Source organism: Gopherus flavomarginatus, chromosome 1 (genome assembly GCF_025201925.1).
Source record: "Gopherus flavomarginatus isolate rGopFla2 chromosome 1, rGopFla2.mat.asm, whole genome shotgun sequence".
Lineage (NCBI taxonomy): Eukaryota > Metazoa > Chordata > Testudines > Testudinidae > Gopherus > Gopherus flavomarginatus.
The window spans coordinates 330180175-330206978 of NC_066617.1; the positions used below are offsets into that span (position 1 = coordinate 330180175).

The 26804-nt window shown below is 39.5% G+C and overlaps 1 protein-coding gene across 8 annotated transcripts in view; it reads left to right on the forward strand.

Annotated features, from left to right (window-relative positions):
- Positions 1 to 309: 309 nt before the first annotated feature.
- Positions 310 to 26804, forward strand: part of SACS (sacsin molecular chaperone) — a 138046-nt gene continuing 111551 nt past the window's right edge. For 2 of the 8 annotated variants that reach the window (XM_050937072.1, XM_050937082.1), the window contains exons 1-3: positions 1852 to 2069; positions 17023 to 17120; positions 25160 to 25383. The gene's annotated coding sequence lies outside the window, so the exon portion shown is untranslated. Of the gene's footprint in view, positions 336 to 1851; positions 2070 to 8197; positions 8217 to 12924; positions 12983 to 13048; positions 13095 to 14744; positions 14805 to 17022; positions 17121 to 25159; positions 25384 to 26804 lie in introns of those variants that run through there. The other 6 variants (XM_050937073.1, XM_050937075.1, XM_050937076.1 and 3 more) reach the window with 6 other exon arrangements.

A 26804-nucleotide genomic window follows, 5' to 3' on the forward strand; every position in this document is an offset into this window, starting at 1 on the left:
ATCCCCCTGCAAACCTATAGTCTAGTCATGATATTTATTCCACCAAGTCTTAATGATGCCAGTTAAGGCATAATGTAGTTGAGGTAGTAAAATTTCCAGTTCTTCCTGTTTATTCCCCATGCTCTTTACACAAATGCAAGGACATCTAACATGTTGAGCAGATCCCACTAATGTTTTCCCTCTTGTTGCTCCCGTGACACTATTTTAATTTTGTGTCTCTCCCTTTCCATGACAACACAGAGCTCTCTGTTATACTTGCCTCTCTTTATACATCCCTGTAGGTTTTTGTCACCTGCAGTCTTTGAACCAAGTTGAAAGCCTTCCTCCTTAAGTTGGTGAGTTGGTGTCCAAAGATGCTGCTGTTCCTCTTGGTCAGGTGGACCCCATCTCTCCCCAGCAGTCCTCCTTCCTGGAACAACATCTCATGGTCATGGAGGCCAAAGCCTTCCCATCGATACCTTCTGTTCAGTCATGCATTCATCCAGGGCCGGCTCCAGGCACCAGCATCCCAAGCAGGTGCTTGGGGTGGCAGTTTGCAAGGGGCGACAGTCTGTGTGTTTTTGCCCCAAGCAGAGCGCCAAATTGCCGCTGCTGGCCATGGCAATTCGGCAGCAGTTTCTATGTTCATCTGTTCATGGGGGCGCAGCTTCTGTCTTCCGGCTGAAGACAGAAGCTGCCTCCCAACTGCCATCGTCGCGGAAACGCGTGTGCCGCCCTAACAGCACACGGACTGTCCCTGCCGTCCCGCAACAATTCGGCGCGCTGCTTGGGGTGGCAAAATCAGTAGAGCCGGCCCTGCATTCATCTACATTCTATCTGGGCCCTTACCCTCAGTGAGGAGATCGGGTGAGAATATATCCCAGTTCTTCCAAAGTTACACTAACTTTCAGAGAAGCAGCAAAGGAAATCAGCTTCCCAGCTTGGGCAAGAAACAAGCAACAGAATTTTTTAATTACAGCAGTAGAGCCATAGTGAAGATCAGGAGCATCCTGACATTGACATCTACCATCACTAGTAAGTTGCAATGACACTGTGAGTATGTTTTTTTCACTGTCATAGGTGTTAGTCTATTCGGTTCTCCTACAGTACAACCTTTAGCCACATAAAACAATAGAGAGGGGCCACAGTTCTCTAGATTCAGGTAGGAATTCTAAGACCCAAACTGTAGGCCAGTCTCCTGTGATCCTGACAAGTACCCTTGCCAACTTGGAAAAGAAGAACCAAACTCAGGACACAACTGATAAACAAGTTTAATACTTAGGTTTCTGATAGCCATGCTTTAATCAACATAAGAAATTTCTCTAAATATTAATCTGAAGAGTATGAAAGCACATACAATTCTTAAGTGAGAAAGCTAGAGTGGAATAGCAAGGAGGTTCACAAAAGCTACTATGAAGAGAGAAGTTTTCATGATTTGAAAAAATCCCACTGAAAACCTGTGCTTTTTATAGTGTAAGCATTGTCAGCCACACTAGAATTGTGCAAGCATATGACAGACAGAAAGAGAAACTGAGAGAAATGAAAAAAGTGAACAAACAGCATAGAAAGTGAAAAGTAATTTTGATTCTTTAAAAAAAAATCTTTACTATCTGATCATTTCATGCAAATGGAGATATTTTAAATAGAACTTCTGTCTTGACAGTGATATTTAAAAATATTACATTTTGATGTGACATCCTCACTTTGTATTTTACTTTATGCAACAGATAATCTAAAAGAACCCCAAACTGCCATTTTTCTGTGCTGTTGAAATCTGAGACTAGTCAGGACCATATCTCTTTAAAAAAGAAAGAGAGAGAGAGAGAGCAAGCAAGAGAGCAAGAGCTGGAAGGGCAGAGCTAAAGCCTCTGCTGCATTAAACTTGTTTGGCTACATTGAGGCTGCAGCAGCGGTCACACATTATGCTGAAATCTGCTGATTTTAGAAAAGGGACAAGATTGTTTTGAGTCCAGATGCTGTCAAACATCTGCAACCAATGGAAGAATTGGCACAAACAGGCCAGTATGTGAAAGCAATTTATGAAGAAATAGCTAAATACAGTGGCTTGTCCTGTCTGATCGTTTGATGCTGTAAGTACTAGCATGATGTAGGATTGCTCAGTCACTGCAGTTGTTTTATGGATATCATGATGCTATTAGCATTCATTGTGGCAGAAACCATAAGCTTTGACACATTTAAAAGAGTATTTAGCTGAATGCCTATTGTCTATGTTGTCTACAGAATTTCTGGGTGACTCATAAGCTGCAGTGCGCTAGCGGTGTGGATGGAACAAGGATTTGCACATTAACTTGCCTCTCCATTTCATAGCTGTGTGTCTTTGTTGCACTGTATTGTGAGAAATGTTAGTATATTGCTGCAGTACTATGCATGTAAGGAGGCCTGTTTCTGAATTTGATCAGCAGCCCTTGAATGCTGGGTTTTGTGGGGCATTCTTTGTTTGATGTTACTACGACTGACATAATCAAAAAAAAAACAACCCCTAAAAATACTACTTACTCCAGCTTACTTGATGCTGGATGCTGTAGTTTGAGCAAGCTTTGCAGTAAGTAATTTTTCATATGTGTGTATTTGTAATGGGGTTGCAAATACCATTAACTCTGCAGTTTGTGAGAGTTGTTCTCTATAAAGTGTGTCACTTATGATTTACTTAGAAAAGGAACGAGCACTTCCCTGTGTTCTAACATGTAGATATATGTATTTCAAATGAAAGTACTTCTTCATGTGGAAGTTCCACATCTTGTTCTTTGGCAGCTGATTTAATGCTTGTCTTCTGTGCATGCTCTAATGATCTGATGTAGTCTTGGTAACAAATTAAAAAAATATGGTTAACACAAGTTCCCTGCACTGTGTATGAGCAGATTACTCAGTAACAAAAGTAAAAAAATTGCATAGCTAAACTATTCATGCCAACAGAGCAAAGAACTAATGCACATTTTTATCATTATTTGGAAAGTATTTTAATTTTGCTTTCATCTGTCAGGCTATGGGCCTGTACTTACAGTATCATCACAGTGATAAACTGTGAAGCAAAGGATAGCATCCCTGTATTAATAAATCCATATACTGTCTTATGTGGTACAGTGAAGTTAATCTTATCCTGATCCTGCTGAAATCAATGAGAAATCTCCCATTGGCTTCTGTGGGAGCAAAAGAAGGTCTAACTGTTTATAGCGTTAGATTGTGCAGGGCCCTACAAGATGACACAAAGGAGAGGGAGTAGTGGTACAGGGAACCCTTCTTTTGTGCACCTAGCACAATACCTGTTCCTGAATTTAGGGCCAAGTTCTGCTCCCAGCACCTGCCTGCTACAGGCAGTGCAGCTCCAGGAGCCCAGCCAATGGGAGCTATGGGAAGCGACGCAAGCCACAGGAACGTGCTGGCCGCCACTTCCTGCAGCGCCCATTGGCCGGGAATGGCGAACCATGGCCACTGGGAGCTGTGGGCAGCTGTGCCTGTGGATAGTCGATGTAAACAAACTGTCTCGTGGCCTGCCAGCGGATTACCCTGACGGGCCACAGGTTGCCCACCACTGATCTAGTCTGATCATATTGCAGGCCACAGAACCTTGCCCATCCCTCCTATAATAGACCCATAACCTCTGGCTGAGTTACTGAAGTCCTCAAATCATGATTTAAACACTTCCAGTTACAGAGAATCCATCATTTACGCTAGTTTAAACCTACAAGTGACCCATGCTCCATGCTGCAAAGGAAGACAACCCTTCCCAGGGTCTTTGCCAATCTGGCCTGGGGGATAATTCTTTCCTGACCTCAAATATGGAAGTTAGTTGGACCATCGGCATTTTGGCAAGACCCAACAGCCAAATATCTGGGAAATAATTCTCTGTAATAACTCGGAGACCTCCCCATCTAGCATCCCATCACTTTTGGGGATATTTGCTGCTATCAGTCGCACATTGGCAAAACATGTCATTGTAAAAGCAGCAAAGAATCCTGTGGCACCTTATAGACTAACAAACGTTTTGGAGTATGAGCTTTTGTGGGTGAATACCCACTTCGTCGGATGCATGTAGTGGAAATTTCCAGGGGCAGGTATATATATGCAAGCAAGAAGCAGGCTAGAGATAATGAGGTTAGTTCAATCAAGGAGGATGAGGTCCTCTTCCAGCAACTGGGGTGTGAAAACTAAGGGAGGAGAAACTGGTTTTGTAGTTGGCAAGCCATTCACAGTCTTTGTTTAATCCTGAGCTGATGGTGTCAAATTTACAGATGAACTGAAGCTCAGCAGTTTCTTTTTGAAGTCTGGTCCTCAAGTTTTTTTGCTGCAGGATGGCCACCTTAAGATCTTCTATTGTGTGTCCAGGGAGATTGAAGTGTTCTCCTACAGATTTTTGTATATTGCCATACCTAATATCTGATTTGTGTCCATTTATCCTTTTCCGTAGAGACTGTCCAGTTTGGCCAATGTACATAGCAGAGGGGCATTGCTGGCATATCATCTGACAAAGTGGGTATTCACATGCTCCAAAACGTCTTTTAGTCTATAAGATGCCACAGGACGCTTTGCTGCTTTTACAGATCCAGGCTAACACGGCTACCCCTCTGATACTTGACACCATGTCAATGTAGGCAGTTTCATCATACTTTCCCCTCCATAAACTTATCAAGCTCAGTCTTGAAGCCAGTTAGGCTTTTTGTCCCCATGGGTCCCCTTGGAAGGCTGTTTCAGAACTTCATTCTTCTGATAATTAGAAACCTTTCTCTAATTTTAAGCCTGAATTTGCTGATGGCCAGTTTATATCCCCTTGTTCTTCTGTCAACATTGGCGTTTAACTTAAATATCAGGGAGGAAGAGGAGATATTTATCTCACTGATGTGTTTATAGAGAGCAATCGTATCTCCCTGCAGCCTTTGTTTGGTTAGGCTAAACAAGCCAAATTCTTTGAGTTCCCTCTCATTAGGTCAGTTTTCCATTCCTCTGATCATCCTAGTAGTCCTTCTCTGCACCTGTTCCTGTTTAAATTAATCAACATGAACCAAATGTTTCTTCAAAATCATAATAGCTAGAGACTTACTTTTTTGTTTTTTAATGTAAGCTGAGATTCTTGAGAACATGATAGTAGATTGAGAGAAGCGCTGGTATGTTGGCTGGGCATGCATCAGCTGTTTCTGATCCCTGCTCTATATAATCATTCAGTGAAAGAAATCAGTAACCGTGTGGAAATCTACAGATAAATATTGGCGGAAAAGTGGTAGTACTCTGCTCTTAAGCTTCACTTGTCATATCTACAACTTGTACTTTCCACTTGGTATGCCTGTGCAAACCTTACAATTTCCTCACTCTTTTCCTCCCTTTGCCTCCCTCCCAGCCCTGCTGGTCTCTGACCCATCACCCTCTATCTTCCCTTCCTTGGTTCACTCCACCCCAGGGCCCTGGACATCCCTCAGCATTCCTCCAGCAGTACTGGCAGCTCCTCCTATTTCTCTTATCCCATCAGGATAGGTTCTGAAGCATTCTGTTTTAGACACTCCATTCCTTTCTCTGGCCCTCATTAAGCAAATACTTAAATCTTTTGCTGAACTTCAGTCATGCACTTAATTAAGTCTATATCTATTCAGCAACACATGCTTAAGTATGTTGCTTCATAGGGATAAACTTAGGCATGGGCTTTAATGCTTTGCTGAACTGGTGCCTCTGTGTACAGTGGAGATGACAATACTTTCAGAAGTACATCAGGACCTAATTCCACACTGGACGAGCAACATGAGGTGCTCCCAACTCTTCAGGGTGAATCAGAATAGTACCCTGCCCAACCACAAATAAGTAAGAATGCCATTCTGTCTTTATTACCCTCCTGAGCTTCAGCCACACAGACTTTGGCGTGAAAGAAAACTTTTGCCTGTATTTAGTAAGAGCAAATATTGTCCAATCCTGTGTCATCCAGTGTCTAAGCCCAACTAGGGTTGACAGTCCGCTGATCTAATATGTCACATTATGCCTAAATATTGGAGGACATCAAATATTTTTCCACCTGATCTTAGCTATGTTTGTTATCTCATAATCTAAACATTTCTCTGTGAATCAGTATCAGTCATCTGATGTTTTATATAATGTCAATATATAGATTTCATAAAAACAAGGTAAGTGGGTTGGAAGCCCCATCACTTCAGGCATCTACAATTACTTTGGATAGTATGCTTTAGAGAACATCCTCTCTTGCAGGAAAATTGCATACCTTACCTAATAGGACTTTTTTTATCTCTTACTTCTGTGTTACTAAGAAGACTAAACAATTTCTGTTGGTTTTGCATTAATCATTACAAAGATGATGCTAGACAAATTGCCCTTCTCTTTTTTATGTGTAAGATACAATATGCAAAATGGCTCATTTTTCAAATGCATTAGTATAGTAAGTGGAGGACACAGGGGCTATTTTGTGTGAACATAATGGAGCAAACAGAATTGCACAGAGTCTCTTATAGTGGACTGATTCCCAGGGGATACTCTCTGTCTTCCTCCTCCCCGTCTCCACCTCCCAGATACCCTTCACGATGTGAGAGTATATTATTTAGACGAGCAGCAATAACAATAGCATTCTGAAAGCTTTGTGAATGCAATATTGAGAATACAGTAATAGAAAATACTATATATTTTGGTTATTCTGAAATCTATAAAACTTAAAAGGATAAACAGAGTATCTTTACAGTTTTTCTGTGTTTTCCTTACCATCCATCATAATTAACTGTCTGGAAACTCTAAACTAAAGTTACTTTCCTTACTAATTTCTCATTTATGTTTAAAATATTTCCCTCTCATTGCAGCATCTGTAGAGACCTTTGTTATAACTTTTCTCATTAATAATATTTTGTACTTATAACTCACTTATCAGAGGATCTCAGATCACTTCACAGACATTAAAGAATTAAGCTTTATAACACTCTATCAGTTAATCTAATTGTTATTAACAGATAATATTACTGTTTCACAGGCAGAGTGTTCCTTGCCCAACAATTCAACCATATTTCTTCCAGTGCTGGGCTAGTGTCATTTTTTTTCATTAGAATAGAAGCACTGAAATATTTGTTTGGAAAAAATATATAGAATCACAGACATGTTACAAGACAGTATAAGAATAAAAAAGAGGTCAAATTGTGGGCATACCAATCTTGGCAGAGTTCTTTTAAGAATTTTTCTTATGCCACATGGAACATAGTTGTTATCATTAACATCATCTTTTACATATACTGGATTTCATGTACATCATATTTATTTATAGCATAGACCAAGGAACCGAATATTCTCATCTTTGCAAAGTTTCTCTTTTTAACTGTGCATGTTGTGTGCAGCCAAATCTCTATATTAATCTCCTTGCTTTTATAATGTTTTGCTTTCCAGAGCTAAATTTTCAGCATGCTGCATATCTCAATTTGGACACAAGACTTCCTATAGAAGAGAGATTCACATAGTTCAGTTCCCTAGCTAAAAGCATACTACCCATGGAATGTAAAATGCCCTACCATTTTCCTGCAGTTGTGGCTGGCAAATGGCATAGAGACCCCATTTGGCAAACAATATCATTAGCCTTTTAAGAATAAATACTTATTAATTATATAGCGTTTTTTGAGTCCAGTACTGCTCTGATACTCAGGGTTAACCTGAAGCAACTCCACAGAAAGCAGCTGAGTCACTCCATATTTATTGTAATCGAAAGTTCAGTTTGACTCTACATATTTAAAGCACTTAAGAAATATTTATAAAAATCATCACAATGCCATTTGGGAGTAGGTGAACAAACCCTTTCAAAATCCATTTGGAGCTGTGTTTGCTGTAGAGTTTGGTTCCACCTATGTTGGAATAAAGTTTATTTGCTGCAGAGGGCCAAAAATCCTGCGTGCCCTACAGTTGCAGAGCATCTTATAAGAGAGAAGGGGAAAGTGAGAAAACTAGTGCCCCATTTTCATACTTCGTTCTTTTCTATCACAAATCTCTCTTTCCCCACCACTGGAGCTACGCAGCCTGCAGGAATTTCTGCAGGTCTATAACAACAGTAATAACCTTGGCTATTATTTAGTGACTACTGTATGTGGTTCCAAGGAGAGAGGGACAGAACCCAGCCAGCCCATGCGGTATGTAATTCTCTTTCTTTCATTTTTTAAAGTGACTTTGTATGGGCAGTTAAGGACTCCTCTTTCCACATACTGGGGTGCAGTTGGGATTCCATCCTGATTTCCAGATGCCTTATTTTTTTGGGGGAGGTAGGTTCTGTCTGATCTAATGGGCCTGGGACTACCAAATTCTAAACGCTCTATGCAAATTGCTTATATAGCACTTAAACTCTGTGAAGTGTTACATCCTCACAACACCCCTGTAAATTAAGCATGGAGAAAGCTGTGGTAGAGAGGTTAAGTATTTGTTTATTTCCCACTTCCATGGTAACAGTCATTGAGCCGTAAGCCGAGATGTCTTTGAGTCATATGACTGTTTTTAAAATTCCGTTGCCAAATGAAGGAATGAACTCATCACCCTTATATTAGGACGTGAGGCAGTGCACTAAGCTATCAATGCATCTCCTGTTGTCATTCCCCAATAGTCAGATTGTCTGCCATATATGACAATCAGGATTGGCTGTGTTTCTTATAGAAGGCCATGAAATGTGTACATGGGGCATCTTTTGATTTAATGTATGCATTTATTTTTGATTTATTCAAATGAGCCCATCAGACTCTAGACACATGAACACACAATATTTAAAAATATTACAAAATAAACCTCAGTTGACACAATGTCAATAACACAAACATTCTCTAACCCATAAAATCGGAGACTATCATCTTTCAATCCCTGTCCCCATTAGAGAAAGTCAGTGTGAATAGATAGTCTTTGTAATATACCGTGATGGTCAACAAACTCGATGCTTCTCAGAGAAGAGGTAGAGGCAAATTTTAGAGTTGAGAGGTCCTCACAAAAGATTCCCTGCCACTAGATTCCAGATGTACAAATCTAGACACTGTCAGCTTAAACATGGCAAGTGATCCCAGGTGCTGAAAGAAGCAGGCCAGCACTCAAAACCATAAAAGACTTTCTAGGTGAAAAGCAATATCTTGAAGTGCACCCAGAAAAAGTCTGGAAGTCGCTGCAGACTAGAGTGATAGGTGTAACAGGTTTAAAATCTGTCATTCAGTAAGTGGGCACACCATCCACATTCAGCACAAATGAAGTTTCCCACGTAGTCTCTAATGGTATATCAAGCAGTAATCCTAGAACTGGAAGGGACCTCGAGGTGATTTAATCCAGTCCCCTGCATTCATGGCAGGATTAGGTATTATCTAGACCATCCCTGACAGGTGCTAATCTAATCTGCTTTTAAAAATTTCCAATGATGGAGATTCCACCATCTCCCAAGGCAATTTATTCCAGTGCTTAACCATCCTAACAGGAAGTTTTTCCTAATGTCAAACCTAAACTGCTCTTGCTGCAATTTAAGACCATTCCTTCTTGTCCTATCCTCAGAGGTTAAGGAGAATAATTTTTCTCCTTCTTCCTTGTAACAACTTTTTATGTACAGGAAAACTATTATTATGTCCACTCTCAGTCTTCTCTTCTCCAGATTAAACAAACCCAGTTTTTTAAATCTTCCCTAATACATCTTGTTTTCTAGACCTTTAATCATTTTTGTTGTTCTTTCTCCAGTTATTCCACATCTTTCCTGAAATGTGCCTAGAACTGGACACAATACTTCAGTTGAGGCCTAACTAGCATGGAGTACAGAAGAAGAAATGCTTCTCGTGTCTTGCTTCCAAAACTCCTGCTAATACATCCCAGAATGATGTTTGCTTTTTTTGCAGCAGCGTTAAACTATTGACTCATATTTAGCTTGTGATCCACTATGACCCCCAGATCTCTTTCCACAGTACTCCTTCCTAGGCAGTCATTCCCTATTTTGTATATGTGCAGCTGATTGTTCCTTCCTAAGGACAAAGGCATAGTATTCCACTTATTGAACTTCATCCTATTTTCTTCAGACCGTTTCTCTAGTTTGTCCAGATTATTTTGAATTTTAATCATATTCTCCAAAGCACTTGCAACCCCTCCCACCTTGGTATCGTCCACAAACTTTTTAAGTGCACTCTCTATTCCATTATGTAAATCATTGATGAAGCTATTGAATAGAACAGGACCCAGAACTGATGCCTGCAGGACCCCACTCGATATGCCCGTGCAGCTTGACTCTGAACCACTGATAACTACTCTCTGGGAACAGAAAGGCTGGATATGATAAAAGATGTGGATATAATTGAGATGTGTATGTGGTGTCTACATCCTAAAAGGATGGTCACAACCTCTTCATCACATGGAGATGAGAAAATTAGTTCAGCAGGAGCAACAGGACCCCATAAGAAGGTGGTACAATAGAAACAAAGCATAGCAACATTCAGTAAACTGTTAACCAGGAGAGAATCATTATAATTATAAATTGCAATATGGTAGCATAAGCCAAAAGTGTAAAAACCAACATTTTACCATACTGGAGATCAACCCTGTCTTCAGAGCCTAAGGCTGGAATCTTGCCTTTCAGTCATTCTTTCCTCTCTGTATGTCCCAGAAGCCAAATGGAATTTCATTCCCTGGAGCACATATGCAAAGGGGGGCAGGGTGGGAGGGGAAAGTGAAGCTGGACTTAACCCCTTGGCTGGGGACCAAGTAGTTTACAGACTTTTTATACTGCAATTTTAGTAACAAAAGGAGGGTAGATGTCAACCCCACAATCTCTAAATATTATTATTTCCTCTAGTTGCTTCTCCCAGCCAGCTAACATCACTTCTGTCTTATCCAGACTGGGTTTCAGCCAACTATCCCCCATCCAAGCTCCAGTCATGGCCAGACACGAGAAAACCTAAATGTCTGCACCATCTAGACCTAATGTACCAAAGCTCAGTTTCATCAGCATACTATAGGCATTGCAACCATAATGGTTTCACTTTTTGCCTGGCAGCATCTCATACACACTGAGCAAGAGGAGTGACAGGATAGAACATTGCAGCTCCCCTGATATTTTTCTTGACTCTTCTTACCATGGAAAAGAACAAAAATATTCAAGTTTGACTGTTTCTGTCTCTGCCAGGATTGACAGACTCCAAAAGTCAGGGGATTCAGATGTCAACATATATATTTACCTCATCAGGAGATCATTGACCAATGAGACCAACACTGTCTCCATACCATATACTGTCCTAAAACTAGAGTCAAAGGAGAGAAGAGAGGCCTCCAGATGTTACCAAAGTTGTTACCCGCACACTCTAGGGACCCACTCTTACCCCATTCCTAAGGCTCAGGGTGTCACCTTCTGGGGGCTTATGGAACCTTTTACCAGTGGAAGAGCCTTAAACAGTAATATAATTTACCTCTATTTATTAACAGTTACCAATCCAGAATACACATGCTAAGCATAGAATGCTCACCACTCCCCGTAAGGCAGACAAACTTTTTCTGGCATTGACCACTGTTGGAAGACAGGACACTGGGCTAGATGGACCTTTGGTCTGACCCAGTATGGTGGTTCTTATGTTCTTGTGGCCATTCAGGATCAGGTCATCCAGGGACTCCAGCTTCTGCTCAATATAGTTGGCAGGGTGTTGAGGTCTGGCAGCTCTGATTGAGCAGTGTCCTGGAGTTGGTTACAAAGAACTTCCTTTTGGATGCCAGTTTATATCGTGAAACTTGTCGTGCTTAACTATACCTTAACCAATCACTATACTAAAGTATTACAAAATAATTCTTTGACCAATCCTAACATATTGTGAAACAATTCTTTAACCAATCATACCCCACCTTAGTTGATTTAAATCTTGCAAAATTAGTTACGCAACAGACAGAAACAATCGAAGAAACAGACAGAAACCATACAGATAAACAATAGAGATGTAGAGACCTTAAGGGTAAAACAATAAAGAAGTATAGATTTCACAGTCACAAAGTGAATAAAGTGATAAGTGATTCCTTGCCAGACAGAATGCTATCAAACAAAGTTTTCTTGAAATATCTTAAGATTTCTTTATCTGGTGATGGTGAGTACTATTAGGACAGGAGCAACTTCTTAACAGCCCGATATTATATTAATTTGATTAATTTAGAGGGAATGTGAGGATGTGACATTCTGCTTCTTGACATATAGCTGCTTGGCTACTTTCCTAATGTGGCTTCAGAAAAAGGCCTCAGACCTTACAAAGTTGCCTTACCAAACAGCCTTTATTTTTTTATTTAAAAGGCAAGCAGCTCTAGACACTGTTATTGGAGAGAATACAAATGTCAAGAGATGCTTTCTTGAGCACAGGTCTGATTATCAGTACTTCTTAAAGGAGTGAGAACTTCCCCTCTGTAAAGGAAGCATTGGTGGTGTCTTATGCTAACACATCTGGTTATTAGTCTCCTTACCAGTTGACAATTCTAGATTGTAGGTTGTAGCCTAAAGTTCTCAGAACATATCCATAAACTTAGTGAGTGGCCAAAACTCAAATATAGAAGAAATTGTATTTGTTTTTTTCAGACATCAGTTGAGCTACCAATATTGTCTGCATCCAAGTTATCATGCAGGCAAAGCAGTTGGGAAAACTCCATGCCATGAGAAACACTCAACTTAGTATCTGAGAAAAGACCATGTGGAAAAGTTCTGCTGTTTGGGACTTTACAGATGCTGAGGTGGAGGGAAAAACCTCTTTGGTGCTATCATAGCCACAGCCTAATAATTTTTTAAAAATGAGCTGTCTTCATGACACACACATCTTAATTTAGAGCACAATTTCTGTCAGCAGCTCCTTAATCTCCCTCCTGTGGACCTGTGAGAGATAACATCTGTGTATTGAGGTGATCTATGAGGAAGATGCAATGGCAGGAATATTTCAGGGTCACCATTTTGATAGTGGAGTATATAAAGTGTTAGAGAATTGTATTGTCACTCTTTCTCAGATACCTGGAACCCATCCTCTTTCACTAATCCATCAGGTGGACCATTGAAATTGCAAAGGTGAGACTTGACTCAAAAAGAAGGAAATAATGGTCTTTCCATGACACATGAGTACTTCATTCCCTCTGCTCCTTCTAATCCCAGTCCAAAACAAGATCCACAGTGTGAACAGGTACATACATTGAACCAGAAACCTTCCTGAGGGGGTCTGTACAGAAGAAGGCACACTGAAGAACTGTTAAAACAAAACAAAAAATTAAAATCAAATTTTGAAGGGAAATTCAAGGGTTTTTTCGAACTGGGGAGAGGGACTAAAATGGATATTAAAGGGGAACAAGTTCTACACTGTGGGGCCCACCAGTGCATATTAATGAATACTAATACTGATAACTATAATGTTAATCACTGTAATCTAATCCCATGCTTCAGGACTTCAGCTGGTCACTGGCAGAGGTCAGGAAGGAATTACCCCCCCCAACTGTAATCTATTTATTTATTTCCCTTTCTTACTCTAAAGCATCAGAGATCTTCCACAGCTGCAGATAGGATACCAGCTGTGGTGGACTGGTGTTCTGAGGTGTTACAGAAAATCCTCTATTTTAGATGCCTGGCTGGTGTGTCTAACTGATCACCAGATTTGGGGTTGGGAAGGAATTTCCCCCCAGGTCAGATTGGCAGGGATTTTGGGTTTTGTTGCCCTCTTCTGCTTTGTGGAGTCTGCATCACCTGCTGGGATCACCTGGGCATATTTTACCTAATAATTTCCAGCCACCACAGGGGCCTTTGGCATTGCTGAGACCTCAGTCTCTCCTGTCCTCTACCTTTTGGCATAAAAAAAGTTTCCTGAGAACTAAAATGCTTTAATTCAACTAGAGCAGCAGCTCTCAACCTTTCCAGACTACTGTATCCCTTTCAGGAGTCTGATTGGTCATGTGTACTCTCAAGTTTCACCTCACTTAAAAACTTATAAATTCATTCATAAAAATTCAAACATGTCACAGCACACTATTACTGAAAAATTGCTTACTTTCTCATTTTTACCATATATTATAAAATAAATCAATTGGAATATAAATACTGTACTTACATTTCAGTGTATACTGTACAGAGCAGTATAAATAAATCATTGTCTATGAAATTTTAATTTGTACTGACTTTGCTAGTGCTTTTTATGTAGCCTGTTATAAAACTAGGTAACTATCTAGATGAGTTGATATACCCCCTGGAAGACCTCTGAGTACCCCTAGTGGTACACATACCCCTGGTTCAGAACCACTGAACTAGAGTAATCAGGCTCAGTATATGAGTATTTGGATGAAATTTATGGTATGTGGGAGGTCAGACTACAGAATCTAATGGTCCCTTCTGGCCTTAAACTCTATGAAACTATATTATTACTTTATCCCCATTTTAAAGATGAGGAAACAAAGACACAGAGCTATTAAGTGATTTACCTAAGGTGACAGTGCAAGTCTGTGTCAAAGTAGGAAAAGAACCAAGATATTCCAACAGCACAACATTACCATGCCCCATTTATTATAAGGAAGTCAGTTCCTGAAGGACTTGAAAAGCATGTGAGTTCACATATTCAACCAGGATGTGGCTAAGTAAGGGGTCTTGAATATAGCTAGGGCCTGCACTTGAAATAGAAAAACTAAATAATTGTAAAAGTATTGTCTGCAATTACAATAGAATAAACATAAAGGATGCCTTTATTAATTATTATTATTATTATTATTATTATTTTATACATTATTATTGGGAAATGGATCTCCTTGATAGGTAAGCAATCTCCCTAATAGAAGTATCTATTCTACTTTAGGAAATATGTCTGCATACTCATCTGGACCATGTCACCATTGTATCTGAGGGCCTGAAAAAAGTAACAAAATGTTTTGTAAATTTGGTCTGACTGTCATGGGGTAGGTACCCCTGTCAGAGGGGTGCCGGGTTGCGGGGGAATTAAAATAGGGGTTTGGAGGCCCAAGTGGCCTAATCTCCAGTGTCACCGTAGCGGCCCTGGCTCCTTGGGCAGCATGGCCCAGTGGCCTCCTCGGCTTACAGAGTATGGATAACCTCTGCTGAACCAGTGTGGGGTAGGTACACCTCAGCACACAGACAATTTTACTTCAGTATATTCAGGACTGAATTTTTTGATAGTATGTTACAAACTGTAGGAGGTAAAACAAGACTCTAAAGTCAGGTACCATTGAGTATCATTTCTTCAGATTTTATATTGGCATAGTAGACCAAGGTAAGAAAATACTCATTTTAAATGATATCTTTAAAATAAATTTTATCTTAAATTTTACGATAATTTTCTGCTCAATGCAGCTCAGGCACTTTTTTAGATGAAATGGCTTTACATAAAAAGATTTTGGTTTCACACATATGGAATAAATTCTGGATATTACCATTTATAAGTGTTCTTTTGTATAATACCTTGAAAAGTTCCATTATGTAAAATATTCTTATTGGAACTTCAACCAAAGGTAATATATGAAACAACCCATGTCTGAGGTTTCTGGTTTACCTTTTTAGAAAAGTTCTCATGGGAGTCAATTTTGATAGTTAAAAGTACTAATATCTATATCCAAACAAAATCTAATTAAAATAAAAAAAACCCAAACAAAACAAAACAAAAAAGACCAAGATAGCATTTATAAAAGCATTCATTTACTCAATCACCTTGGGAGGTCCGGTTTTGACAGCACTTGATCAGTAATGCTTTTCCCACCAGTTTTGCTTCATTTCGAGGTTATTAATAAAACCTGATAGTGGTGCTGTTGTGCAGAATTTTTTCTGTCAAACCATTTCTGGCTCCATTCTCCCTTCCATTCTAAAGCTAGGATATAGGTTCTTAGTGCAGTCTATTTAACACCACATTCAGATAGTTGCATGTAGGAACGTTCTCCTTTCCCTTTCCTTAGCTTTCTGGCAATTTTCAGAAGAGCTAAGGGAAAAACTTGGCAAGAAAAAAAACAGGCTAGCTAGATGATAGTAGAGTGGTAAACCTCAAGCAAAGAAAGCACAGCTCTGTCCAGAAAAGACTGGATGTTTATTACAACATATTGTAACAAAAGAATGATGTACTAGCCTGAGCATGTTCTACTCTACTTTTGGCAAGCTCAGGCTGTCTTTCACCTGTTCCCATCTCTCAGAAAGATTGAACTTCAGTGTCTTTCCCCTACAAGCTACCTGCTTTCTAACTGCATGGTTATCAATTAAAGCCCTTCTTTGGATTTTCCCTTTAAATGAGCCTTTTCCAGCACACCTTCCTGGTAGTTGGCCTGGCTCCAGCAACAGCTGTTGTTCTTTTACCTCCGACGGTAGCAGGTTGTTATCTTCCTTTTCACTAGTAAGTATTTTGGCCCAGATCCACAAAGATATTTAGGCTCTTAACTGTTAGGAGCTTAAATACATTTGTGGATCTGGGCCTATGTTCCTTTTTCTGTTGTCTGCCTTGGGGTGGCTTCTGCACTAATGCTTTCTCTCACATCCTGGAAAGTGATACATCCTTATATATTATCAAGTGGATGATCTCCGATAATGACAGAACAAAGAAAAATAGAAAATGTATTCACTCAGAAATCTAGGTGCTCTTTATTCCCTTTTTCTTCTTCTCTCTTGCCATGCCCCTATTTGGCATCAGCAACTTTTATAGCCTTCTTCCAAAACTCATGATTGTATGCCTGACTGTTGTGCAAATTGGTCCCTCTAAGGTCCACTGATATCCTATCCAGGTACCAAGTCTTTGGTCTCCCCCTGTAGTCGTCTTTCATCCAAGATCATGGCAAGGGCCATCTTATAAATATAACTCTTGGGTCTCTGCTGGACATGTCCATATCAATGTAGCCTAGCCTCCCTCAACTTAGCTTCAATTAGGGCAATTTGCATTAGGCTCCTCACAATTTCATGTTGTTTCCTAACATGGAGCTTCCAACCATTTGACCATCTCAGCAGCTACATCTCTGTGGTGGAGAACATTCTGATTTATTTTCTTGTGGTTGGCTAAGTCTCTGTTCCATGCATTAGGATGAGTCAAATTATAGTTTTATACAATGTGCTTTTTAACTTTTATTGGCCTCTTTTTGTCATAGAAAACTGAAGTCAGCTCCTGTCATTTGCACCAAGAAGCTTTAATACAATGCTGGACATCACACAGGAGGGCACCATTATCCTCAACAATTGATCCTAGGTGTGTAAATTCTTTCACTCTACTTAGCTCTTTGCTGGTAATATCCTTGATGGTGGGTCCCCTCCCTCTGTTATCATAGTCTCAGTTTTACCAGTGTTCACTCTAAGTCTCACCTGCTCAAAACTGTGTTGCCACTGTTCAAGGTTGGTTTGCAAGGTCTCACAATCTTATTCACATATCACTAAGTAATCGGCGAACAGCATATTCCAAGATGGTTCCCTTTGTATGCTTTCACTTATGTGTATGATGGAATTGCTGATTTTATGAGCATAAATTTGATCTAGTTGGGATTACTGAAACTTAGTGGGATGATTCAGATTAGTAGAATGTTAAAATCAATCGTTCTAATCTATTTAGGAAGGATCAAGTGGGCAAAAGGGGTGGGAGGTAGCACTCTATGTCAGAAGTGGCATTACCTGTTTCTGAGTCACTGATAACTTGGAAGAAAGATGCTTATAGATCAGTGTCCTAACAGAGAAATTGCAAGATGCGGTACTAGCTGGTTTCAGCTACAGGCCACCAAATCATACTAGGAAACTGGATGACCAACTCATTATGCACCTATCTGTAATATGTAGGATAAAAAGCTGTGTAATCACGAGGAATTTCTATTTGAGTGACATGCTGGAGGTCTCATGCTGCCAGCACTAAAACATCCCTGGGATTTCTAACTATTATCACTGACAATTTTCTAACTCAAAAAGTATTGCAGCCAACACAGGGGAATTGTTTTTTAGACCTTATCCTAACAGATAAAGGGGAACCAATCACAGAACTAAAACGTAATGGTAGCTTAGGTACAAGTGATTATGATTTGAGTACATTTACAATGAGCAAGCAGAATAAAGTTCAGACCTTAAGAGCCAAATCAGCTGGGAGGAAGAATTTAATCAGAAAAATGTGAATGATGATGGGGAATAATTTAGGAACACTTTACTAGATGCCCAAAAAAACACAATCCCACTGTTGAAGAAGAAAACTGTACTGGTTAAAAAACTGACCTGATTTGAGGGGAAGCAAAGGTAGCTGTAAAAAATAAAATATATAACAAATGGAAGAGAGAGGAAGTTGATCGTAAAGAAGTTAGGAATTGTAAAAAATTGATATGAGAAGCCAAGAAACATATAGAGAAACCTATGACCCGCAGAGTTAAGGACAATAAGGAGTTTTAAAAATATCTTTGGAACAAAATGAATTCTGACAATAGCATTGGTCCATTACTAAATGGAAATGGTAGAATTATCAATAATAATGCATAAAATGCAGAAGTGTTCAATAAATATTTCTGTTCTATATTTGGGGACAAAACAGATGATATGGTCTCATCGTATGCTGATAACATTCTTTCCATTCTGCTAGTACCTCTGGAGAATATTAAAAAGAAGCTACTAAAGTTAGACATTTTAAAATCAGCAGGTCCAGATAACTTGCATCCTAGATATTTTAAAGAGCTGGCTGAGGAGCTTGCTAGGCAGTTCATGTAGCTTTTCAATAAGTCTTGGGACACTAGGGAATTTCCAGAAGACTGAAAGAAAGCTAATGTGCCAATTTTTAAAAAGGGTAAGCAGGATGACTTGGGTAATTATAGGCCTTTCAGCATGACATTCATCCCAGGCAAAATGATGGAGTAGCTGATATGGGACTTAGTTAATAAAGAATTAAATTAATGCAAATCAACATGTGTTTTTGGAAAGTAGATTCCATCAAACTAACTTGATTTTTTTTTTAACAAGAATACAAGTTTGGTTGATAAAGGTAATAGTGTTGACATAATATACTTACACTTCTGTAAAGCATTTGACCTGGTACCACATAACATTTTGATTAAAAACAATAGAATGATATAAAATTAATATGGCATACAGTAAATGCATTAAAGATTGGCTAACTGATAGGTCTCAAAATGTAACTGTAACTAGGGAATCATCACTGAGTTCATGTGTTTGCAGTAGGATCCTACAGGGATTGGTTCTTGGCCGTATGCTATTAACATTTTTATCAATGACCTGGAAAATAACATAAAATCATCACTGACAAATTTACAGATAACACAAAAATTGGAGGAGTGTTAAATAATGAAGAAAACAAGTAACTGATTCAGAGCAATCTGAATCGCTTGGTAAGCTGAGTACAAGCAAACAATATCCATTTTAATACAGGTAAATGCATTCATCTACGAATAAAGAATGTAGGTCAGACTTACAGATGGGGGACTCTATGCTGGGAAGAAGTGCTTCTGAAAAAGATGTGGGGTTTCTGGTGAATATGAGTTCCCAGTGTGATGCTGTGGTGAAGAGAACTAATGTGATCCTTGGATGCATAAACAGGGGAATCTTAAGTAGAAGAAGAGAGGTTATTTTACCTCTGTATTTGACTAATGTGACCACTGCTGGAATACTGTGACCAGTTCTGTTGCCCACAATTCAAGAAGGATGTTGATAAATTGGAGAGGGTTCAGAGAAGAGCCACAAGAATGATTAAAAGATTAGAAAACGTGCCTTATAGTGATCAAATAAAGGAGCTCAAACTATTTAGTTTAACAAAGAGAAGATTAAGGAGTGACATGGTTACAGTCTATAAGTATTGACACAGGGAACAAATATTTAATAATGGACTTTTCAGTCTAGCAGAGAAAGTTATAACTTGATCCAATGGCTGGAAGATGAAGCTAGACAAATTCAAACTGGAAATAAGGTACGCATTTTTAACGGTGAGTGCAATTAACTAGGTTTCAGAGTAGCAACCGTGTTAGTCTGTATCCGCAAAAAGAACAGGAGTACTTGTGGCACCTTAGAGACTAACAAATTTACTACTGGAACAATTTACCAAAGTTCATGGTGGAGTCTCCATGACTGATAGTTTTAAAATCAAGCTTGGATGTTTCTCTAAAAGATATGCTCTAGGAATTATTTTGGGGAAGTTCTATGGTGTTAAGACAGACATGTCCTTCTGCACGCCTCTCCATTGCAAGCTCCTTCAAACCAATTCTCTTGTTATACAATTGTACACCTTCTCCAAGTCCACAAAGACCATGCAGTTCTGTCTATTTTCTCTGAACTTCTCTATGAGGATTTGTAGAGTAGTTTTCCTCCTTCCCATCATAAACCCATACTGACTCTTCTAAATTTCAACTGTGCCACTTAGATGCCTTTCAGTCATCTTCTTCCATGCTTTCATACCATGTGATGTCAGCTTAACTGGGTGATAATTAGTGCACAGTTTAATATCTCCTTTATGTGCCTTCACTCCCTATAAATTGTAAATTAGCAACCTCTTTAGGAAGTGGTTTCAGAGTAGCCACATCCTTGAGCATGATCACACCCTCTTAAGAAATACTTCCCTTTTTCTACCTAACTGCAATATTGCAAATCCCTTGTGTCAGAATCATCTACTCCTCTTCAACGTTTGCACTCTCATAGACTCTCTGGAAATATAAAATAATAAAATTGATAAGGAAACCTTTGCTTGACTTAACCCAAACCTACATTTCCTAAGAATAAATATCGTACTCTGTACTTGATCCAAACATCTTCTGTTAGAGGAGTAGTTTTGATCTGGTGTTTGGTCTCAGGAACATTTCTTTGAAGTATAGACTTAGAGCAGGTTTGAAATTAAAGTTCTGCAGTGTTAGTGTGCAATAAACTTCTGTTCATCATATTCTGTTTATATAGAACTGTGGGGTTAGTCTTAGCTTTTTCTATCAGGAATACAGATTGTCCCAATGGCTGAGGTTTAGCCACCTTCTCCTTCTGGTCCTGGTCTTCTCAATGTGGCTCCTATTTAGTCATGTTTATTTATTTTAGTTGTATTCTTCCATAGAGCAATGATAGGACAACAAATTCCACAACATTTCCACAGCCTCTATAATCTTTGATGATAACATTATTCTTTCCTGGTTGCTACTGGGGCTTGCCATCTTTGTTGCAGTAATAATGAAAAGTATTTCTCTGGAAATAATTAGAGTACTCCTGAAGTCAGTTAATTTAACACCTCTGAGGGAGAGTAAAGAGCAGGACTTTGACTTGTGGTATCCTCTGATTGTGAAGCATAAAAATAAATACAGAAAAGTCTGGAAAAAAATTACCCAAGATGAAAACACTGTTTCCTTGTGCTCACCTGCCTGTATTCACTTGTCTTGTCTTATACTTACATGATAAGATTTTTGGCACAGGAACTGTCTTTTTGTTAGCACAATGGAGTCCTAGTCTGTGACTGGGGTTGCTAGGTGCTATGCCAATACAAATAATAAAGTCCACTAGTAAAACTTTGCATACAGCCTCAGTGTTCTCCCTAAAATTTATTTTGGATCTGATCCTGCACTCTTTATACAGGAGAAGAAAGTCAGTGGAGCAAATGTTCTCACCCTGCAATGGGTGCAGAAGTCCTGGCAGACAGCGGTATTGGGAGTGAGAAATCCAAACCTTGTTTTTCCTGGCGAATACACTTCCATCCTTACTAGCTGAGGGAGGTTTGATGAATTTGTGACTATATGGCCCAATGACTGAACTCCCATGGAAATCACAGAGGTTGTTGCAGCCCTGAGACTGTAGTTGTCATATAATAATTTTACTGCTGTTTTGTGACCTAAGAGGAATTAATTCCAGTCTTACCACTATTGAACTCCCATACCAATTCTGCTTGCCTACAGAAGATCAGCATTGGGGACAATAAGACTATAAGATCAGTCCTTTACCTTGTCAGAAATTTCTGCGATAAATACTGGCATTTGTGCATGCATTTTTCATATTTTATCAAAAGGCAGCAACTCTTGCTACATTGAATGCACTAAACAAAGTTTTTGCACTCTGGAAAAAATGCTAATTTGGGGTAGAAAAATGTTCAACTGGTCTCAGATGGGAAAATGAACAAGACTATAGTTCGACTATAATTTTTTTTTAATTCTTGGGTAATTTATTATTTAAATATTATAATTTTTGAAATTATCAGTGACAGATTGTAAAATAATATTTTCTTTATGAATAGCTATACAATATACAGTCACGTCCTCAACTAGCAACACTGATTTGCAGCAGCTGAGGATCTGGCCCAAAAATTTCATTTGATATTGCTGCCCTAAATTTCCCCGACAATAAGCATATTAAGACTGGGACAATTCCCATTCCAGCACATTTTGCTTACTGGCATCTTATTGTATTACACCCTGTCGGACCTGTTCCAAGTTTCTGCCTGTGATTTATAGGACAATTATCTATGAAAAGCAAAATTCTGTCCATTTGTACAATAGCTGCAGTAACCTTGACTGTGAATTCTCTTTGAAGCCAGCTGGCATGCTTTTTACAGTAAATCTTTAAATTGTACATCTTTCTACAAGTACTTTGATACCTGGGTATTCCATTTTGTAGTTAAATTTCTTTGTTTCTAATACAAAAGATTCACAGGTTGTATTTTTTATGGTGTCATTCTTTATCCCATTTGTTTTCACGAAGGATGTACATTTGAAGTTAAATATGTTTTGGTATATAGCGAGTATTCGGATATCGGCCAGAGTCAGGCACTTTGTAGACAGTTACGATGCAAGCTTCTACACCCTGTTGTGCCTGAAACACAGTTGCTGTTTCTGTAACTGAGCTGAAGATTCTCAGAGTCTGTCTGTCTTTCTTTCTTTCTTGAAGACAATAGAGCTTCTCTATATTTATACTGGAGTAAACGAGATAACATGGCCCAGACAGTTTAAATAAGTTGCCAAAGGCCACACGAATTGATGTCAGAATAGAGACTAAAACTCAGAAGTACTTGGTTTCTAGTCCTATGCTCTATCCGCCTGACCATGCTGCTCCTGTCATCTCATTGTTCAGTACTTATGTTTCCTAATCTTTGCCTGTATTTTCTCTTTCAAAGATCTATTTCACCCACACTCTCAGGTTCAATATCATGGTTAAGTACATGTTTTTAGCATGTGCCACAGTGGACACCATTTTTGCAGGTAAAACCTTCACACCACAATATGAAATCACTCTGGCTCAAATATGAGTTGCACAGTATCATTCAATGTACAATTTGCTGTTCAACCCTTTTTTGCTTTTGGTGAAATGTTATTAAATAAAACAATTGTGCTTTTCTCCCCTCCATACTGTGGGCCAGATGCTCCCCTATTGGTGCTGCATGGAGATGTAGCTGGGCCTGGGTTATTGACCATGCCATAACTTCGAGTTTCCACTTTGTTGATGACAGATGCAGTTGCAGCCAAGGTTCCACATGAACTTACCTAATGGAGGCTGCTCAGTGGATGCTCTGAATATGCACATCCTCCCACCTCCTTAATCAAGTGGCTGAACTGGCTAGCACAACTCATTCTTTTAGCTGTACTGCCCCTTATTGCTATTCTATTTGAGGACACATCACTGTGGACTTTTCCCACTGGGATTCTCATGGCGTAGTTCATATCAGAAGAAGTCAACATAAATCAGTCATGATTCTGTGATCAATTGTACTTATAAACTATATAAATCATATATAGTATTAGTACCTTGTTCCCTTTGTTCATAAATTCCCACCTCCTCTAGACTTTGGACTGTGTTCAGTAATTTTATGGGCTATGCTGTGTATGCTCCCCAGGCTCCAAGTTGAGGTTTTAAAGATTTTGATTTAGCTATTTTAGGAGTTACTTTGAAGTGTATTACAACATCTAGCATGTATCGAGTGTAGCCGTGTTAGTCTGTATCCACAGAAACAACAAGGAGTCCAGTGGCACCTGAAAGACTAACAGATTTATTTGGGCATAAGCTTTCATGGGTAAAAAAACCTCACTTCTTCAGACGCATCTAGCATGTATATTACATACAGTGGTTCCCATTTTCAGAGGCATTAAGGGGGCGGTGGAAGGTTATCAAATGAGCCTCCAGTATCGGGCATAGTGAATTGCGGGCACAACTACTAAAATTTCAATGTCTACCTGATTGGCAGGCAAAATTAAGTAATTTAACATCTAAACATTAGTATCTATGCCTGTAACTTCACATCCACAATTAATTGCAGGCATCTGCAAAATTGAAGACTGTTTTTAAAAATCAAGCTCTAAATTTTTGGGATTATCTTTTCTTTAACTGAATTTGTGCGATGCACTGGAAGGAGGTTTAGGGCCTATCTGTATCAGTTGAACAACTTACATGGCAGAGACTGTGGTGTAGACAGCAATCCTTCCATGACTATTTTATCCAGGCCAGCACCTAGGAAGACCTTATATGGTCATATTAAGCAGTCAGAGAGCTAGAGAACCAGGGAACGCTACAGGGTCTGTCTGTGTCTAGTAGCTGACAACCAAGTTCTGTCTCTCTTCTCTACCATGGGAAACACTACTGGAATCATATCATTATGTTCATCAGGGTTATAATTTGATCCAGTAACATGGTTACACCACCACTTGATCCCATCTACACGGGCAAAACCAAACGGATTTGGGATTATCATGTAAATTTCACAGTGTAGATCTGCCTTTGCTGGCCAGGGTTTAACTTCCTCTTCAGCTAAATTGGCTTCTGAGTGAATCAATTATATCTAAACTGCATTTAGGCACATTGTAGTGTCTCATTTCCTTGATTATCTACGGTTGTCAAGAATACTAGTCTGTACTTTTGTTTTCCATGGGAACTTAAACACTAATAGGAGTAACACATGAATTCCCTGGCACATCTGGCTTTTCATTTATCCTAGGGGGTATAGATTGCTCACAGCTATTAATACATTATCAGGACAATGGGGTTGAGTTTGAGTATTGTAAAGCATACCTCTTTTTCAGCATTCAGGTCATGTACAGTGTTGGGCACAAAATCAAAAATAAAGTCAAAAAATTCCCCCAGATCAACATAATAAAGGAAAACCCATGTTAAACTGAGCATAGAAATGGAGAATAGCTTCTGGGAAAGTGTGTTACCCATTAATTATGGAGAGGTGGTCTTTCAGTAGTTAAGGTTGTGATTAGCTTTCTATTCTAAGTCTATTTTTTGACATTCCCACTACCCAGGATGGTCAAAACTAAATCAATCATCCTGAAATTTCTCATAAGTTATTTTCTTCTGCAGATTTTTTGGGGAAAGTGTATACCTTGGCCCTGCCCTTCCGCTGGCTCTCCCTTGTCTTGACTTCCAAGTGCTCCTGCATCACAGTGCACAGGGAACCCCTGAATTGTTGAGCTTTCCACAGCAAAGAAGGTGCACAACCTCTGTGTGACCTCCTAGACCCTGTCTCCCTCTGCAGTAGAATTGCACCAGTTTCACATTCTGTGGAGTTCTCCACATCCATCAAGGTTGGGGCAAGATTTTCCTTGATTTGCATAAATGGTTGTAACTAATTAAGTAGCACCTAAAATTGTGTTACTTTTCTGTTGGACTCTGTGCTATGCAAATATTGAAACATTTGTATAGACAGAAAAACAAGCTGAGCCCATTTATTGAAAGGCCTGGAAAAGTATATGTGCCAGATTTTATTTGCAAAGACATTACACTGGGAATGCCATTTCCAAAATCATCAGCGGTGCAAGTAGAATTAATTTCTTACTGGTACACTGCACTCATGGGAAGGACACAAAGGGAGGCATGTGACCTCTGTACGTGACCTCCCACGTGACTCCTCACCGCTCCCAGCCCAGGGCCCCCATGCTCTCCCATCCCCTCCCCATGAGCCATCCCCTGTTACCTGTGGGGGCTTTGTTCTCCTCCGGCTGTGCTGGAGACTTCTGAACCACAGGGCTCTCCAGAACTGCAGCAGCGAAAGGAGCAGAACATGGGGCTGCTGGGTGTCCCCACACCAGCAGCTCCTCCGACGTGTCTTATACTGCCCCCAGCCCTATCCTCTGGCGGGGATGCTGTACAGACCCCAGACAGGAGACGTAGCTGCATGGAAGGGCTGGAGAGGCAGGGCTAGGTGCGGTAGAGCCGTGCTGGAGGAGCTGCTGGTGTGGGGCCGCCTGGTGGCCCTACATTTTGCCCTTCTTGTGTCTTTCCAATACAGCATATCGGCTACAAATATCTTACTGGTACGGCATACTGGACCAGACTGCCCTACTTGCATCACTGAAAATTCCTCTCAGTTTTACATTCCCTTGGTTTTCATGTACAAATTAACTGAATAGATTCCTAAATAATGCAAAACCTCAAGCCAAAACAAAAAACCCCAGATTATTTGTATTTTAATCTGATAATTTCACAATGATCATATTTACATATTACAGCACAACCTCGGCTATTTTCTGGTTAGATTTGTGGCTAATGGGTCCCCAGGATGCTAGTTGGAAACAAACATGTATGACTATACGTTTAAGAAGAGACCTACTAGCTCAGAGCCCAGTCAGAGACACAGAAAAGAATTTACATTTGCACAGAGACAGAACAGTGAAATGCTGTCAATATTTTAAGGAGTTTCTACAAACCTTGTCCACTTGGCTTATGATGAACCTCACTTATTAGGGATGTGTGTGTTTGTAATAGGAGAGCCGGTAGAGTGAAAGACTGGGGAATATATTCACTTTTTCTCCCCCTTAAACCAAAATGCATTTTTACAAACTAAGGGGGAGAAAAAAAATCACTGGGCAAACAAATGTAGGAAGCTGGAAAGGGCTAAAAATGGCTTAATACTGCATAATTCATTTATATATGCATCGTGAATGAATCAGTTAAGCAATTTGGCAGTATATGAGTTGCATCAAGTAGGCACTATTCAGGTTGCTAA